The following is a 20,404-nucleotide window of genomic DNA, read 5'->3' on the forward strand; positions in this document are numbered from 1 at the left end:
GGGCCGGGTTATACAACCCTCTCCTCCCTCGGCCCTGGGCGCCAGGCAGGGCTTTACAATACATTTCAGAAGAATGCTGCGAGGAGCTGCGGGGCTGTCGCAGGTCTGCAAGCAGCAAGGCAGGAGGGAGCAAGCACCCCGGCCCTGGCCCTAGAGAGTCCAAAGCAGCACTGTCCAACACAAGCACCACCATCAATAATAAAGTCCTCTGCCACTTCTTTTGGCAGCCAAAAAGTAAGCAAGACAAAGTAGATTTGCTAGGACAGTGATGCCACGGGACACGGAGCAAACACGCTGCTGTTGCTGTCTGCAGGACAGGCCCCATCCGTAACAGTGCCACGCTGGACTCCTGGTGAGAAATGGGAATAACAATGCCTTTCACGAGCAAGGCTTTGCGTTGCTTTCTCAGGAGTCTGTGGCAAATAAAGGGCACGGGCTAGCCCAAGAGCAGAGCTAGATACATTCTGCCAGAAACACAGTTCTACATAGTGAATGTCAGCCCAGCAACGACATCATCAAGACCTTTATCAGAGGGGTTTAAACAGAGGAAGGGTAAAGAGTAAAACCATAAACAGCAAGAGCCACCTTGCCGTTACGACCAGAGTTAAGAGCAGACATTTGGGTAATGGTCCTCAGAGGATGAGTGATTAAGCAGTGTCTCCAAACATGAGGTCATTGTGACACACCAGCAGTTTTACATGGAGAAAACACTTTGCCATGAGTTTTCCTGACAGACCTTAAGAAAGGCACTGTATGTCCAGCTCCTGAGCCACGCCACGTAACCACCACTCAACACACACCTTTTGGACAGGCAGCTGTGACCACGGCTCGCTGATGTAGCATTTGGAGCCAAATCATAACAAAAAATGTGATGGGTGTGGCGTAACATGACCTAGTATAGAAAGCCCTGAGGACATCACTGATTCTGACACACTAAAACCTGAGCCCTGACATCTCGGAGAAAACAGTGGGTTTGCCATTTTAGGTACATCTGCAACACCAGCTGCAGTCAGAAGGGACAGTTCCCCAGACAGGTATTGCCAAACACTCCAGTTTGTTTACTAAACAGGCATCGTCCCCTGTAAACAGAAGGCCAACAGACTTGTTGAATTAAACTTAGCACAAATCATGCCATTGCTGCTGTCACCAACCCGGCATCACTTGGTCAATGCAGGTGGGAACATGGCTGCTGTTTGCACAAACCCAAGAAACCACAGCCACATGACGCAACTTGGAGGAATAATGTGCTGCTCTCAGTCCCAAAGCACCTACCCAGGCAGCAGTGTTTGTCAGTTACGCGCTTTTAGTCACACGTCCGAGTTAGGCCTCCACATCCTTGTGAGGCAGGAGGTATTTTTATTCCCACTCTCCAAGCAATCCACTTAAGACAGTTTTAATGACTTCACTGATAGCACACAGGAAACCTGCAGCTGAACATATAGCTCAGCTTTCCACTCTGCGGCCCAGCGCTTCATACAGAAGATTATCCAACCCTTGAAAAACCTGACGCTCGCTCAATCTTTTCCCCAAGTAACAGCAACTTGTCACAGCACCATTAAAAAGCAACAGTCCTGGCAAACAGAGGAAGGACACCTGCCAAGAGGGCAGTTGCCCTCATTTCGTTCACCAGTGAAATCTGGACAGAGAGAATTTTGTTTGTTAAAAAAACACCCTAAAAACAACAAACCTGTGATATAAAGCAGCTTAAGTTTTATTAAAAGTCTCCCTATCCAAAGTAAATTAAAGAAAAATCCAGGGGTCAAACCAAAATAAATACAGCTCTGTGGAGTTACAGTTGTATTAGGAAAGCTGGCCTCCCTGTGACTCTAATGGCTAAACATTCACTCTTCAGAGATGGAGCTTCAGTGATCTCACACAGGTTAGGAACCGATGCTCTGCTGTTAAAACTGATAGATCAACTGAAATAAAATTTTTAAGCCTGGTATGTTTTTACTTTGACCCAGATAAATGACACATTTCTCTATTCTGTTAGCTTGTGCATCGAACCAGCGCTTCCCTTTCCCTTTCCTCAACCATACATCTCCGCAGCACCCTTTCCAGCCTTTCCTCCACCTACCAGTTTTCCTTCATTCAAGCAATATCCCCTTTTTGGATCAACTGCATACTACAGTTTACCTGTAGTACTGGATTTTATGCAAGTTGTGGGAAAACCCAGCATCTCAAAGTCAATTTTAAATGCTCCAAAATAATAAAAATGAAACAAGGTTATTATAGGAAGCACAATTTAAGCATGTACACTTTATTTATATGGTATCAACGTAAGTAATTTAAAACACATGTACAGTATGAATTCTCACACTTTAACAAGATCTAGAGCACATGTGCAGACATAAACGGGCTTACTTGAAAGCTGCTGCATCCAGAAAGAGCGGTACTTGATCTAAAAGCAATGTATTTATTTGAACACAGTTACTGGTCTGATCTCTACGTATGCATATCCTGAAGAATGCATATCGGCACCTCCTCGAGGGTGTGTCTTACAGCCATCCAGCATCCTGTCTATTTATATCCATCAGTAGCTTCTTTTTCACGTGCTTCCTCAACATCCTCTCTATGTACCTGTTGGATCCAACCTTAGCACAAGTGTGCTTCAGCGGTGGCAAACTGCTTCTAGGATATCCCTTACCCACCAGCCAGGCTTGAAAGATCACGGAGTGTGTATTGAAATCATCACTAAAACATTAACAGAAATATCTGTCAATGGACCTACCAACAGCTTCATGACTTGTATCGGTCCTACAGACACGTCAGCAAAACAGTAACATCACCAGTGGCACAGAGTAAGGGCACAAAACAGTACGCCGGGAAGAGGGGAGACCCATTTCCCACCACTTACACGTGACTGTATGTGCTTATAGTACACTGATGGAAAGTTTTCTACATTGATCCCAACTACCAAGCCAAGGAATGGTATTTATAAGTTTTATGAATAATGCTTTGTATTAATAATGATGTTATAAATATGTAATTGTGTAACTGCTGCTTATTTGCCCCTTTTAGGGTTCCATAAAAATGAAGTGTAAAGCAGCCACCACATGGATATATACTAGTACCCAGAGGTTTGGCAAAGAAAGCAAGTTGTATCAACCCAGACAAACAATGTTGGGGGGAAAAAAATCATAACCATTATTTTGATTAAGGTACAATTCAGCATTTATATGTATAGAAATGAGGCCTTGTAACATCAGATCATAAAGTTCTGCTTTAAATTAAACAGGTTTACGGTGTGTCCCTGCCTGACATACATTTCAATTTTGCTAGCTAATTAGCCCTTTTGTTTAACTTTAGGGTGCCCTGCTACCACCTAGCCAAGTACCCTTTCCAGTTACCTCACGGTGCATCCCCAAGTCTCTGGAACCACCTAAAGTCAGCAATGAAAACATTTTATCCTTTAGCTTGCCTCTAAGCAGTATTTATACTGAGATTACATTTGTTCTCCATTTTGTCATCCTCACACAACAGCAAAGATGGCACAACAGCTCTGCTCCGTATAGACAGTAAAGGCATGGATTTTGGACAGAAGACAGACTGAAGTCAGAGTTGTCTCGGTCTCAAAAAATAGTTTAGAGGTGGCCATAGTGAAGGGGGAAGTGAAAGATTTCAAGGACATACTTTCAGCTCCACTCTGGAGATAATAGCAGGAGAAATTGGTCTTCCTGATCACAGAGAGTATTGTGATACAAGCCTTATCAACAGCGGCCACACACACTGCAGAAAGTTCGTGCATAAAAGATTGAGCTTAAAAGCAGCACATTTGTAAGTGACAAGGTGTCTACATTTGCTGCTTTATTGAAAGCTGTGGTAACAAGAAGTCAGTCTCTATCCTGCAACCACCACCTCTGCTTCATCAATACTGTGGGGGTTTTTTCCTGCAATAGGCAGAGAGAAAAAATGGTACACGATATTCTCATCTAATCCATAACATCAGAAACTAAAAATGGCAGCAAGAACAGCAAAATACCTCAAAACATCAGTAAAGCTTCACCAGGAACTCCAAAGAGTTTATATTACGGCATTCTGAAAAGGATGCACAAAATGAGAAGAACCAAGGGTTCATCAAGTATCACTTTACTATAAAGAAATAAAGAAAAAAGAAAAAGGAAGGTGAATGCTGCTGTATGTACCAAACAGAAATTGTGATCTCAAAGGTACTGTAATAATGGCATGTGTGTAGGCACATCTATTGTTCTGAAATCCCCTGAAATGTCAAGTTAAGCCAGGTTCATCAAGAAGTGTGTATGGATGAGAGCTGAAGAACATGAATGTGTTGAAGGAAGCAGCAACAGCAGCAGCTCAGCAGGAGATAATTCAACTCTACCAGCATTGAACAAGTACCCAAGAACTATTAAGAAAAGGATGGGATGGTGACACTCAGACTCTACATGGAGAAGTGATGTGAAATAGAGGGCAGAGCTGATTTTTAATCGCCTGCATTTCAGTCAGTCCTCCTGAGTCAACCCACCTCAAGTGACAGAAGCCCACTGCAAAATACACACTGGCAGGACACTTGTTTCCTGAGCAGCTAGCTGTTCCAGGTGAGTTTGTGGCAAATAGATTCTGAGTCAATGAATCACCGTGGAGTTGGAGAGAAACATCAGATTTAGACCTTAGTTTGTAGTATACCTGAAAACTTACCACTGTTATAAAAATAACTTCTGTTTTTAAAAGTTATTATTCTGAATCCCATACAAGTTCCAGGATTACTGCATTCTGCTTAAAGTTTCCCCTGCTTTCAACTGAAAAGATTCTTTGCTTTCTGTACTAAGGTGTTGTATACCATTATATAGCACCCTATTTCAGTGACGGATGAAGCAGTCCCTATACAGTACCTTTCTTACATAGTTCATTCCAAAATAATAGAACTTCACAATGACACAGCCTCAGGAGGCAGAGAGTTTTCCTCTTTCTAGTTTACAAAACAATATGCTTGGCACTACCATATAAAGGAACAATAAACTGGAAAATATTTGCAAATAAACAGCTCAAATCTATCACCCTCATAAAACTGTCTTCCATATAGACAAAGTTTGCTGGGCAAAAGCCTAGCAATAGCTCCAGGTGACACTGAAGCTCAAGTGACAGGCAACATCTATCTCAGAGAAGATGAAATCCCTTTTTTCTTTCAGTGGGGGATGAGGGGAGAAGAAAACACAAACACGTACAGATGTGCCAGTGAAGCTAATGCATTTATCATTCTGAGTACCCAAAAGGATGTCTTTCGACACATGCATGTCACAGATTAAGTCAGAGGAAGAAGCCTTATTAAGTAGAGTACCTGCTGATAGGCTGCATGGGGTGCTCACAGCGTACTGTAAAAATTGAGATGCTTAATTTATACCATTGCAGCCACTGTTAGTTCCTTCCTTGAGATAACACAAGTGAGAATTTCATCCTGCATTTTACCATTCCTTTTTTTTTTCTTGCCCTAATTTTGAAGTTAAACTAGGCTACGCTCCAGGGAAGCATTAGTGCAATATGCATTTCATACAGAAAAGCTAAAATGAAAGACTCCTGTTCTTTTCCTCCCCTCCCCCAAATACGTTGGACCTCAAGCTTCATATAAAGAGGTAAAACTTCTAAAACTTGGCTAAGAAGTTCTCCCCGGGGACTGTTTAACATATTCAGAGCTACTTGCTACATATATACAGAACTCTCCCTGTAAGTTTTACAACACAACTACTGTTTTCACAGACTTAGGTAAATATGGCAGGGAAAACAAAACCCTAATTGCAAATTGGCATGAAACTCTAGACTACAGAGTCAAAGGTATAAACAGCACAGCAAAGGAGGGTATCTGTGTCAGCACCGTTATTGGTCAGGACTATCTACGCTTGGGTGGGAAAGGCATAGAAGGAAAAAGGGGAGATGCTGGGAGTGGACTTGCAGAGTTTTCCCAGACAGATGGACAGCCACTAAGGAAATATAAGTTTCCCTCCTTCTTGGTGCTAAGAATGGCTTCATTTCAGTACAGCAAATGATTTTATCTGGTAACATCACATTTAGATGACAGCATGAGGGAAAAACAATTCATGAAATAAGCGTGAAATTTATTCTAGGAGATTTTTCTCCAGGCATGCATTACAAAATATAACACACAGAGCTTACATTATGTAAGATTAAACAGGGGAAACTATTCATTGTAATTCCTGGCACTTATAGAATAATTCCTTAGCTGCTACTTCTAAAGAGCAGGACCACAAAATCCAGAAGTCACAAAATTAACTTGGTTCACACCCAGACCATAGCACATTTGTATTCCATACACAACTCAAAACACACATGCTGCATCCTAGCTAATTTGATTTCTTAATACCTCTCAGGCTCAGCACAGATCAGAGCAACAGGAGGCCAATAACAGCTTCTGCCATGCAAACAATGCCATAAAGCACCTAACTTAAAACCTGAAATAGTTCAAATTTATGAAACAGAGGAAAAAATTTCCAGCAGTCATTCAGCCTTGCAAAGCTGTCCAAGTACTACTGTTTGCATCGCAGCAGCTCAGCCCAGAGGAGGGGCCACTTCACAGCTCTGAAGTAAAACCTGTTTGGTCAGCGTGCATGTAAAGACATGCACTGGAGATGGACACAGGGCTACAGAAAGACACTAACAAGTAGTTTGTCACAGGGACTCACCTCTGCTGAAGTTACATGGCTGCATTTCAAACAGTCGTGGAAATAAAAGTATGAAGATCTTGCCTTTGAGGAATCCTCGAACCTAACATACTGCTGATTAAAAAAAAAACTAAACTAAAAAAATACTAAAAAAAAACCTTGACATTTTATAGGACAATTCTTGACACTTGGTTATAGTCAAGATGTTACACACAAGAACCCATAATATTCTCACAGCAGCGCTGTCTTGGGTCTTTGCTGCACTTGCCGGTCTTGCCTGTGTGAGTGCTTGGCTACACGTGGGGCATACTTACGTAGACACAACCACACAAAACTGCATAGCATAAGTAACCTGCTTATAATTTTCCTAAAATTTTGTTACAAAAATATAGCCAGTTTTCATGCTTTGATTTTCTGATAAAGAAAATGGCTTAAGTGCACTCACTTACCCATTTGATTTGAATCTCACACTTCAATGGTATAAAACTTCAAGCATCTTAAAAAAACCAACGTGATCATATGATCTTGAGATCAACCCTCTCCCACAAATTCTGGACAGATTTGGACAAAAAGTGGCAGGATAATACAATTTATGGTTAAGACCACCATACACTTTTTTCAGGCACTGCACTAACATGCTGGAAGCACACTGGTCTAGTTCAGTGAGGAACCGGTGGATTAAAAAAGCCTGTATACATAGGATTGTTGGATTTGTATCATATTGTTTCTAAATAACATTTCTTCAAAAGCAAGTTAAGCTAGCCACTGAGTGGAATCATGCTAGTAGTAAAAAAAAAAAAACACACACGAAAGAGTAAAATTTATGGAAAATATCACTTCTTTATACAAAAATAATATAAAACACAACTACTTGAATTATCTCAAACCATCAGAAGTTTCCTTTTTAGGCTCAGAATATTTGAAAGCAATTTTTTAATAAAGCCCCTCCTGGAAGCATACAGAGGTCATGAGAAGGTCTACTTATGCCTTCCAAATTATGGCTAGATTATTGCTTTACAGAACACAAGTATTTTTATTACTGTGACATGCTTGCACTGCTGTAAACCCTGGTTAAGAGGCAATCGTGGATTACATTTTGAGAGAGAAACACCATAAAATAAAGGAAACTTCTATGAACCCAAATCTCATCTGATCAAAAAAAAAGAAAAGGAAATAGTAGAATGCACAACGGAAGAGCCCCGAGTTTAAGCCAATCATGGAGAAAAAGAGACATGGGTTTAAAAGTAACACCATTAAGCACAGATCTGTCTTTGAGCAACGCTGCTGTATATAAAGCTTTTGTGATGCTGTCTTGCTTAAAATCTCAAATTTGCCTAGAATTTGTTCTATGGCTAGATTTACACCTTCCCCTCCGCCCCGTAGTCCATTACAACTTTTGAATAGATGTTTATTTACTAGGAAACAAAGAAAAGCACTGGCTGACAGAAGAGCTTTGCCATTCTGGTTAGACAACACTGCCATTTGTCATGTTTTAGTAATGCAGTAAGAAAATTAGCCTTACCTGCTCTCAAGCACAAGAAAGTCGCGCTCAAAGTACTGGACAGAAACTGAGGAGAGGACACTAGTGTGTCTACCAAGACTATTCTGCATGAACTTTGCTAAATAAATCTCTACCCCAATTCCACAGCCAAAAAAAAGGCTGTGGATGATAATAATCTATAATAATCTTACTATAATCTACCTTTTGCATGCCTTGTTTTGCATACTTTTCCTAAACTACGTGCTTTCAGGACTTTGTCCGTATCAATATGGACTGAGACTAGGATCAATGGCTGATAACGTCATACTATCACAATTCCTACTAAGCCACTGAGATATACCATTACCATGAACACGGCAAAGACATCTTTTTTCAAATGTTTGATGAAAATTGCTTCATGACTAGGAAAAGGCCCTGAAGTTGCAGTGTTACTGCGAGGATGCACAGGCAGGCGAGTGCCAGAGGAGAGACAAATACTATGTGATAACACAAGAGGGGAAGGACAACTCCAGAGTTCTCAAAAGCCCAATTCTGCCACTGCTTCCTCTGAGATGCGAGTAAAATTGAGTCCCTCTGTAAAGCAAAATAAATGTATATCAAATTTTTTTATATATAAAATTTTATATAAATTCAGTGATACATACTACCTTAAGTATTTTAGCATTTTTCTAGGCTTCTTACTGGGGAGGTGAAAGCAAGTACTAGAATATGTATTCATCCTGCATCTTGAGCTACTTCTGCACTTTGAAGGTACATGATATGCATCAAACAAATGTGCTCCAATACACAGTACTTTCTCTTTTGACGTTCTGCTCTAAAAATGATTTGAAACTCGGGAAAATACATTGTGTTCCACTATGCAAATAGCAGCTTCCCTATATAATTATAGTACATTTTGCTGAGAATTGCATCATGACTAGGATACTACCAAGAGGACAAACATTTAACCACTATTCTTAGTTTGTTAGAAAATGTTTCCCACATTATATAAACACGTACACACCCACACATGGGCAGCACCAATCTTTTCATTGTTTTTACTTTAGTAAAGGAACAGTTATTTTTCATTTCAGTAGCTTTATTTTTGTTAGTGTTATGAAACAGCTATTAGCTTTTCTCCTTCAGCTTTCTTCACTATTATTCTTCCCTTGTCTTTACTGCAGTTACCTTAACTTTCTGTAAGACAAGACCGTAAAACAGGAATAAAACAATTGGCATGCCGATTCCAAAATATCCTTAAAACTTCAGTAAAAGAATTCACTTCTAAATTTGTATTCAACAGAAGAGGGGATTGTCAAGGAGTTTCTCCTGATGTTTTCATAAAATGGATATGTGCACATCTGACAAAAGAAGAAATAGTACGTATTTCTAGTTCGCACACATTAATTAAAAGCACCAGGAACAAAACATAGCAGATTATTGAAAATATAATCTAAACTTCGCAAGCTCTTCCATAGGTTGACCAGAAATATGAACCATGCAAAATTCTTCTGAACAGATGCAGCCTTATATTGTTTTACTTGTACACATATCTCTGTCAAAAAGTCAGCCCGCACAGGGTAACCGCACCTGAGCGATAGTCACCTTAAAAGAAGAGACAGAACAGCTAAGAAGAAATTAAGCACTCAAAAGCTAGCCTTCGTATATCGATTTGCACTCCGTATTCAAGCTTCTGATTATACTTCAAAATTCAGTTTTTCATTTCTTTGGCTGGAGGATAGTAAAATACAGAATATAGATTCTGCTCCTGGTTGCTTTCCTACATGCTCAGTGAACATACGAATGCTGTTAAGGATCCAGTTCCAGTCTTCCCAATCCAACCAGGCTGTTAGATACGCATATAAAACTGATCTGCTTCAAAAGAATTTGTGTGTGTTCAAGTACTGTATTAAACTGGAAATTAAGAGGTTGGGTCTTAACCTCTGAGAATCACAATCAATATGATGCAGCTTCCTCAGAGGTCCAGGGAGGAGAGGGGATGAGGGCATGGTATTTTGCTTCTACAGAGTAGAAGAAAATCGTAATTTTCTTCCCAATACATGCTCTACATCTATACAATGAACACATGGACAACTAAATGCAAATTTTGGAAAGAATCCTTTTATCATAAAAAAGTACAGTTGTTGCTTGTAATGAGACAACATTCAAAACATGTTGCTATTGCTGTTTCTGAAAGTAATAAAATATTTTGTTCCACAAATTAGGCTTTGCTTTGCATATGCAAGTGTTCACGCATATTTGGAACCTGACTGCAGCCATACTGCTAGCACTACTGCTTGTACACCTGTTGACTAGCAATTCTTGTACGAAGTATCTTTCTGCTTGCCTTTCCCTATGACCAAATTTATAAAGAAACTGGTAAAAATCCACCTAATTGAGGTCAATATCCATATCCATCACAATTTGGGTACATGCTAAAACATAGAATAGACACAGAAATACCACCACTGAAAAGCAAGGCCCTGCTATCAATCAGCTGAGCAGTGACAGACACCCATTGCCCTGTAATCCCAGGCCTCTCAACAGCCCTCGGCATTGCAGCCCATCAAGATCTTCTGGTCTGCCTAATGGAGGAGGGAAGGTCTAGGGCAAGGGGGGAGCGCTAAACAAAGACTGTTTACTTCCTACTCCAAAAGAAAAGGGCCAAGAAACTATGCTTCGTTGTCTGAGGATTCAGTAAGTCCTTCAGGAAACAAGCCTCCTCAGATAAAACTTTACCTTTTAAACACCCAGTTGGAGAAGGAATAAATCGGCATGGATTCAGCTGTTAGCAACATGCAGCTAATACACAGCTCCTCTTATCTTTCGCCTCATATGACTATTGCTTTGTCTTCACCAATAATGGTTTGTTGGGGGACAGTAGTTTTAAAAAAACAAGACAAAATATGCAATACTTATCACAGCTTAAAATTTACATAGAGACAAGATCTGCCAGGTAGGTACAATTAGCATGCACACCCCTTCCTGGGGTTGACTTCATCTGTTTTAACCTTGTAGATAAACTAAAGAGTTGTGTCCCAACTATGGTTTTCATAGCTTACATATTCTAATTATTTCACAATGAATGTGCTTTTTTGATCCAAGAAGGTATTTTGCCTATACAAATACAGCATGCTAGCAAAGAGCGGCTGCTACTGTAGACATAGCACTTCCTATGAAACCTGTGCTTTGCGCACACATTTTAGAAGTTACCCCTCACCCATGCCTCTGAGCTGTCCAAGTAAAACAAGCTATACTGGTAAAAAACACATTTTGCCTATAACTACACTTGACTTTCTTCCAGTGCAGGTGTACTCTCAAAAACCTTCTTCATACCCCAACCAACAACGCCAGAAGACATTTGGAGCAGAGACAAAATGTACGCGGGTAACGCCCAACTTTTCCACCGGGTGATTCACACGTTTCCTCCAGTGGAACGCTAGGCTCATATACCACAGTACCTACCCGACGCTCCCCTGAAAAGCCTGATTTACTGGGATTGCACAAATCAAAGACACTGCATGTGCAGGGGACGATGCAGCCACCTACCTCCTGCTTAGGAGCCCACAGAAGACAGCAGCCAAGGCAGGGCAGCTGCCCCTGTCCAGAGCTCCTTTCCAGGGGCCCCTGGGGAAGCAGGGGCAATTAGGTGCAGGCCACAGAACAAGCTACCAGACCTGAGATACTTGGGTATGCTATATGCCAGCACACCACAGTAACCAGAGTGGTAGGCTCTGGGGTCAGAACCAGCCTTGAGTTCTTGTCTGCCTTCCATCTAGTTACCCCCGTAGTGAACCTAAAGCTTAATTAGCCTAAAGCACACCTTCCAGAAAGGCATCTGGTTTTAACTTGTATATCTGACAAGAAAAAAAATCAGTTATTTTGCTTAGCAATTTGTTTCAATGGCTGATCACGTCCATTGTTAAAATGCACATCCTTTGAATATTTGAAACCTCCTAGCTTTAGCATCCATTTATGTTTCCAATTATGATTGTTATCCTTTCTGTTAGATTATAGCTTTCTATACTTTCCCTTTTTAACTTCATTAGCTAGATATTATGTTCACATTTTGACCTTCTGAGAAACTAAAAAAAAATCTCTTTATGTCTCATTATTAGAAATCTTTTTTCCAGTCTTTAAATACCACAGATCTTTTCTGCCTTTCTGATTTAGAAGGGATCCAAATGCCTACTCAAGACAACGTAAGCACAACTGATCAAAAGATCTGGAGCTGTTCTTAAAATCTTAATAGGGATGAACCAGCACACAAGTTTATCTGAATCTTCATTCCCCAACAAATTAAAGGACCATTTTTCATTTAATAATGTTGCAAGTTTAAAATGTTTAAATTTCTAACATTCAGAAGTTCAGAGAATATTTGCATCCTAAGACAACAGAAAGAATGCTAGTACTCACTATTTGAGCAAGGAAAGAAAAATCTATGAAATCTTCAATTTATTTACATTTTCCAGACAGAAGAGCTATAAATATAATATAGTCCTTGTTTTATAAATATTTAATCAGCTTAGTAATAATTAGGATCATTTCATCCCACACAGGTTACACTACCTCTGATTAAAAACCTCAAGCAGAAAAAAAAAGCTTGTTTTTCTTGTAATCCATTTTCTTCGCTTTCTCACTCACAACCACGGGCGGAAAAAAAAGCCACAGCATGATCATTCAAAATTAGGTTGTAAGAAACAAATGGAGAGCACATGGCAAAAACGTTATGTCCTCTTCCACATAAAATTAGCTCTTTATCACTGTGTTGCTTCCACTGTAATCCTTGAATACCCTTGAGCAAAGAGCAGTATTGATTCAAGTCAGATTATCTGACCCAAGGGACTGTGTAGAAAGGAGCGGAGAAAATGATACAGCCCAAAACCTGAATGAGTATGTCTTATCATCTGCTAATATGACCATTAGTGTGGAAAGCTGCTCAGTTCCGCTTTACTGCCCACTGTCTCCAACGCCTTCCTCATTCTCGCCCCTTATACTCAGAAAGAGCAAATGCCTCTGAACATATTCAGAGAGCAGCAATGAAAGACCCTGAAACAAGTTGCGCCCCGACTCTCTCAATACTGTCCTTTGTCACACTTTAACAATGCTACTTTTAATGTACAGAACTCAGAGAAAATATATCCACCCATACCTGAACTCACTGAAAAACATTACCCACCCTCTCCATAAACACACTCCATATACTTCAAGGATTGTTGGGTTGCCTGATGGATGAGAAACCCAAGGCTTAACAGATTGCCATTATGCAAGTCAGAACTTGCAGACATTTCCCAGCTTCAACATGTTACATCTCTACTAAAAGTGAAAGCTGCAGTTTACCCTCTTTAGGGCTTCATTTACTGCCCCATTTCTAATTCCAGATAATCAACTTCCAACAAAACTTGAAAGCCCATGCTCTCTCACCATGCAAAGGAAGCCAGGTTGTCCTGTACTGTACACATCTGCTTTTGTACCACAACTTCTATTAGCAGATTGTTGCTTAAGAAAAACAGACTGGCAATGAGAAACAGATCAGCAGCTTGGCATTTGTTCTACTTGTATAACCTTTCACAAACAGCCTTGCATTTCCATGAAGACAACAAACGTCTGCTCTGTGCAAATACAAGTATTAGATAATCCAAAAGCTGCAACGTTGTTCAAAAAAAGCTGAATGGATACAGAGAAACCAAACTAGATTGACATTCAGATACTCTAAAACTTCTAATGAAATTTTTTCATTTCTAAAAACCCATTTACAGTAAACTAATATTTAAATAGTGCTTATGCAGTCAACAAATAAAGGTCATCAGTCCCTCTCTTAACAGTGTTCTTTAGTAGTCTTCCAACACAAAATGCCGCTAGGATTTTCTGAAACCTTCTGAGGGCATCTTTTGGTGACACAGCTAAGCCACTCTGTCAGCTCATTCCTCCCTGCCCAAACCAGCTGGAAATGGTGCATTTTCATAGCATTCATTTTCTGCTAGTTTAACCCTGTGATGCAGCTCACCATGGAGCAATTTCAGAGTCACCGGATGTATAAGAGAAACAGCAGAAACCCAGCTAGGGATAGGAAGTCGCTTTCAGGGAAGGTTTGCCACTATAGTGGCTTAGCTGTACTGTTGAATGGCATGCTTATGCTAATAGCTTCACACATGCACTTGCAAAGAACAATGCCCAATGTGTGTAACTACATCGGTTCCCACAAATGAGAGTGATAAGACTGCATGCAGAGAAAAATTACACTTGTTCCATTGTTCCACGCTGCCAGGACATGGTGTTAAATACTGCTGTAGGAGAAAGTCAGAAGTGCTCCAGAACACAGGAAAACACTCAGAGAAATATGGGACTTTGACTTGAGACTGGAGAGGGGCAATCCAAGTGGAGCTGTTCAGCGCACACTCACGTGTCAGAAAACAGCTCAAGGACCACGGTCGTAGATTACCAGAAGACAATAATCTCCTCCCAGTCTTGCAGTTTTCTCACCACCCTTTGAAGGATCACTCTAAGCAATAACAATAAAGAAAATCAAGCCTGAGCATTATGTCTGAGTCTTGCAGCATGTATGAAGTTTGAAGTATGTATTTTGGGCAAATATGGAATTACTCTCCTAAGGATGAGATGAAGCATGCTCTTAAAGAAACACTTTGTTTATAAATATGTTTTTAATCCTCAGGAGATGGATCTATTTTGAAATTGCATTGCCATATTCCAATATGGACTTACAGGGGAACAGACAAACTGCAATTATTTTTCAAGAACATGACAATGGAAATATTTAACCTGTATTGCAATATAGTTCATAACACAAACTGCCTCATCATTATCATACTTACTCATGCTATAGAGCAGATTTATTATGATAAACTATCCTGCGCATACAGAAGTGGAAATTCGCACTTATTTCCTATTGACAGTGTCATGGCAGTGAAGTTGAAAACTTATTAATCTATCTAGATTTTCAGTACATGTAAAATATCAAAAGCTCAATTTATTCAGTCCACTAAATTGCTCTAAAACAGTAAGAAACTCTCTCCCTACCACCAAATGCCCTTCAGAACCACTATAGTCAGAGTGCGAGCTGATGGACAAAGCAAAAGCAGCAAACTTACACACGACATAACTCCTTTCTGGAGCATAACCAAGAAAAGGGAACTGATAATTACACAACCGCTTTCTGAAAAGCCCAAAACCTCGCTTTTAGTTCTTGAACCATTTTTAGGAGAGCTGTTACTTATTTATAAACCTCTCTAATACCCAGTGCCACACTACTACTTGTCCTGTATCTGAGCATTGTGATTCCACTGTTGACCACATACTGCATTACTGACTGCAAATTTCTCGCACAGAGAGCAGAAGTATGGGGTTTTTTCCTTAAAAGGAGAGCATAAAGATGAGACATGAACTCTAACTTGTTTGAAGCCGCCTCTATGAAAGTAAAATTTATTTTGGTAATCTGTACCAGTGGAGTTGACTTTAAAACACAGCAGTCCCAATTTGTACTATTTTAAATCAGGATGCACAAATATGAATAATGTTCAAAATTTAAGGTGGTAAAAGGCTGGAACTACTCTTGTTCACATAATATAGGACAGAATTGGAATAGCCATCAAAATCTAAATGAATAGACTTGGTATTGGAGAAACAGAGCTGCCGCACCTACACTGATATCCCTCTAAGTCAAAAGAAAAAGAAAAATCATTCTGTTGTTCTTATCCTGTACATTTTTACTGTTGTTACAAATTGATTAGCATTGCACTTGGAAAGGGCTACAATTACTTTGTAAGTGGCTTAAGTACACATTCCCTCCCTGCCGCTATCCTCCTCCCTGCCACTATCCTCTGTCCCTTGCAAAACTCACTCTTCAAAGCTTAATAACCTATGACAAAAACTAGGGGTTTGGGAAGAAATCCTGCAAGGACAGGGGGAAGATACTGACACTTTTTCTATGCTTCAAAGATTGGGTCAAAGTGACATAATAAAAACTACACGTCCAGCTCTTTCATCACCTTTCGGCCAGTTTCTCTCTCTCATAAAACGTTGAGGGTAAGTCCTGATGAGATAGACTACAGTAGCAATGTGCCATTTTGCCAAGGATCAAACTAAGGAACTCGCTGTAGCCTTCAGCTCTTTGCACGCTTACGTTTAGGCTGGCAGCTGATGTGGGTATGTAGTCACTGCCTGTCTTTTGTTTTTCAGAACAAGGAGAAAACACATTTTTCCCCTCCCTTGTCTGGGAAACAGGAAATAGATTCTTATAAAGACTCTCCCACATACAGACTGGGCAGGAAAAAGGTGGAGTTTGGCAACATTAAGATTTGTTCTTCAAATGCAGACCAGTAATTATTCTAAGGTAAGCGACAGGATGGCTAGGCTTAGTAATGTTTACTCACCATGGTGCTGCTGTTTTCAAATGTATTTATATTTCATGCAGACTTACCCATAAATGTAAAAATCAGTTATTTTTGCCTGAGTTTTCAGGTGGTTAGACCCTTGCACAGACTTTATTTACCTTACATGAAGGCAACAAATGCAAAGAAATAAGCCTTTTTAGAGTAACTGTACAAGTTAATTAGTTCTTAAGGTCCTTACAAAGTGGCTAGACATTTTTATCCCCATTTTATAAATGAGAGTATACTGTTTCAAGTGCAGAATATAGCTCCCCAGAGCACACAAAAAGTTCTACACCTCCACTTCAGAAACCATAAGCTAGTAGCAATATTGTCTTTAGCTCGGGGCTGGGGGGGTGGGGGGGTGGAATTCATTAAGACACAAAAGTATGTAGGTTTTCTACGAATGTCAGTTACTTGATAACTGCAACTTGTATGTCTGGAAGGACAGATCTTCTTGTTGATCGTATATATTCCAGGAACTTATATTAAAAACTAGTAGCAGGGGAAAAATTAGCATGAACACAAAGAAGGCTCTCCACTGAAAAAAAATCCTGAGATGCTGGTTTGAAACTACCTGTTTATGAGATACCTCAAAAAAATCCTAAAATAACTTACTAAATCCAAAAATTAAGCATCTATCTGACTTTTTTTTTTCCACTAGCCAGAGTCTGAAGGTTTCTGTGACCACCTACATCAGAAATGCAGAACTTATTTTATATAAGTACTGTAGAAGGCCTTTCTAGCCATTGTTCATGGGGGGAGTCGGGGGAAAACAACCTTAGGAAAAAATTCAAAAAGTTGAACCGTGGGAGCAGCTGTAGGTGATACAGAAGACGCTGAAGGAATACAGTCATGATTGCCTATCCTCAGTGGGTACCAAGAACATATATATAGTTTGCCTTTTGTTTTTATATAGGATGTCCTAGCCTACTTTTAAAATGCAAAATTTTGCATGAGATTACACTTTGTAACATGCTCTAAATTCATTCTAGGCTTAGAACTTTTTAAAAGCTTTTCATCACACATGGATGGCACAATTCAGTAAAAACATTAACTTTTATCTAATTTAGATCCCAAACTGGTTATCTGGCAGAAAAAGAAACCTGGAATGTGCTCAGTATCCAGCTCTTTCAGAGTTTATGCTGCCTGTATTAAGAAAAGCTCTAATGTTCGTGGAATGCTATTAATCAGCAGCTCTCAAAATGGTTTAAATCACATTTTTCTTTTCTCTAGCACGTGCCTCCAACATAAATTTGCATAATATGCCTGTATCACATAGTCCTCCATCATAGCATACATATCACAACTTCCACCTCATGCCAGTGCAGTCCATGCAGGTACCCTGACACATCCCCTTTGTCAGTTCCCCTCCCTTCCCCACATGCCAAAATCCCCAGCTCTCTACCCATTCCAGGAGTCTCCAAGCATGAAGAGATGACCCAGCTAGTTTTCCAGCTTGTTGGCTGGAGACAACAGGCTCTCCTGCCTTGCTCTTTGCATAGCTGCCTACCTTTTCTTCTCTATCTCCTGAGCCTTGGATCCACTTGCGAGGACAGTGGCAAGGAGCACACCATGCGGTTGGCTACCATGCTAGAAAGAGGACCAGTCAGGAATTCGGGGCACACAAGCTCCGCAAGAAACAAACCACTCCCAGCAGAGACAACCTCCTCCGGCATTATGGCGCAGGGTCCTGCGCGTAATAGCTTTTACTGCACTGCTCCAATGCTCCCGGCTTCCAGGTCACCTGGGAAAGGCATCAGTATTGGTTTCAGAGTCAAAGCATTCCCCAGAAGGCATTTCATACCCCGTGGCTTGGAAATGGCTACAGAAAGCTATTAAAAGGTAATTTTCTGATCGCAAAACCTTCTCTAAAACAACCATCAGCCCCTACGCAAATCTGCCCAGTCCCTTCCATGTCAGACAACAGGAGGGAAACCAAACAAAGTGAATGCACAGTACTCTACCGTGAAAGAGGTGTTAGAGACCTAGAAAAATAACGTTTTGAAAACAGCATTTTTTGTTTAAACTATACTCTGGAACACAAAAAGAAAGGTCCCTCATGACATGAACGGTCAGTACAATCAGCACAAATAAAAGAGAAATGTTCTTTTGGCAACGTGGTGATTTTATGTAAAAATCTATGTTTCACAGTAAATGCTTGGGTAACTCCAGACACCCCTAGTATCACCTGGCGTTGTGCAAGCTAAGATGCAGCGCAGAGCTCCAACTGGCCTCCTCTAAAGTGATCTTTCCCCACCTGATTGCATCACATGCTAAGTTTGGTATGTTATCCGCCTTCACAGAAAGCGTCTAAACATCCAAACTGCTTAGTATTAGAACACTAAACTGAATGGTAGTCAATCTCTCTCAAAAAGCCATATTCCAACCACTGAGAAATCAAATTATTTTAGTGAAAAGATGCAATGAACCTGCAAAAAATCTGATTTCTTTCCGTTCCTGAATAGCTACCTTAATTTGTGTTTGTCAAGGTCAGACTGAACAGCCTTTTAGAGCTGAAAAAAAAGATTTTTTTTAAATTATCTTAAGTGCAGTGAAAGTCCTGAGCATATTACAAAACACAGCATTTAACCCCATAAAAATATTTAAATATGTAGTCAATGTAGTTCCTCTTCAGAGTGTTCTATGAGCTATCACTCATTACAAAAATCCCCTAATAAGCTCCATGAAATCAAATTATAACGAAAAAATTATTCAATTCCCCTCAGAAAACTGCCATGTTACTATATCAAGAATATACTCGTAATTAAAACTGACGGGAAAGCAGACTTGTCTTTGAAAAGAATAGGTTCAACACCTTTGAGTAATGTAGCTGCATGACTGCCATGAAATAAAGCTCCCAAGCCAATAAAACCTGACACGCACATAAAGGCAGTGTGGTGCTGTCAGCTACCTAACATTCAGCATTAGGATCTTTCCTGCCAATGCACGACGCTTCATTATCTTTAGCATCCATCGGCATTGCTGCTGTTCTCTCCCATACAGAATGTTAAAGAACTCACATTTTCTTTTAGCTGAGCTAGCAGCACTAAGCAAAGTGCTGGTTCATCCTGCATCATTGGCAGGACAGAGCTTTGGGAATGGAAGATTTTTTAAAAATTATTAACAGGTTTTGCTTTATTTTTCTTTCTTAGCTTTAGAGCGGACCATAATCAAGAGTCCCCTCAATACAGCTATGAGGAAAGAAACCTCAATTTACATCATCATTATTGTAGGTATGGTTTGACAGCAGGTAAGGGAAGAAATCAAGCTCCCATTCTATTTTAATGGAAAGCTTGAATTCACTGAAAAAAAGGTTTTAAAATGGCTATATTTAATACATTTGTTCATTATGGTTTCACAGTAATATCCCATTAAAAAGCTCTAGTCCTCAGAGCATCTTAGGGGGAAGAAGCAGAAATAAACCGTCCATTGCATATCAAGCTACTGAATCTGCAATTCACAGTAACTGGTGTAAAAGTTCAGAGTTAATTTACTGCCCCTAATTATTATTAATGAGCTATAAATTGGGATGTTAATAGTTCTGGTGTACAACAGAAATTATATGGCTACTTTTAGTGGGCACTTCTTACCCTGCATATATACTACCTCCATTATAAGCCCTGACCACATTATATACTCCACAAAGCCGGACCACATTATATACTCCACAAAGCCGGACCACATTATATACAAAAAAAAGAGAGTGTCTGAAGTGTTTTGTCATTCCCTGTTCTGGCCCCAGGTTGTTAATGGAACATCTTTGTAATACAAACCCTAATATGAGCATTTATCACCGCCTGAGATTCTGTATAAGAGCAAGGATGACAGTTTCCTTGAATTTGTGCCACAACATTGCTTTATATCTATATCAAGAGGTGAGACATTTCCAGTAAGTAAATACA

The 20,404-nt window shown here is 40.0% G+C and overlaps 1 protein-coding gene across 3 annotated transcripts in view; it reads right to left on the bottom strand.

Moving 5' to 3' along the window:
* The window catches only part of MOB2 (MOB kinase activator 2), an 84,496-nt gene that overhangs the window by 33,149 nt on the left and 30,943 nt on the right, over positions 1-20,404 (bottom strand). The gene's annotated exons all lie outside the window — the stretch shown is intronic.

This window comes from Pygoscelis adeliae, unplaced genomic scaffold, assembly GCF_000699105.1.
Source record: "Pygoscelis adeliae isolate BGI_AS28 unplaced genomic scaffold, ASM69910v1 Scaffold166, whole genome shotgun sequence".
Taxonomy (NCBI): domain Eukaryota; kingdom Metazoa; phylum Chordata; class Aves; order Sphenisciformes; family Spheniscidae; genus Pygoscelis; species Pygoscelis adeliae.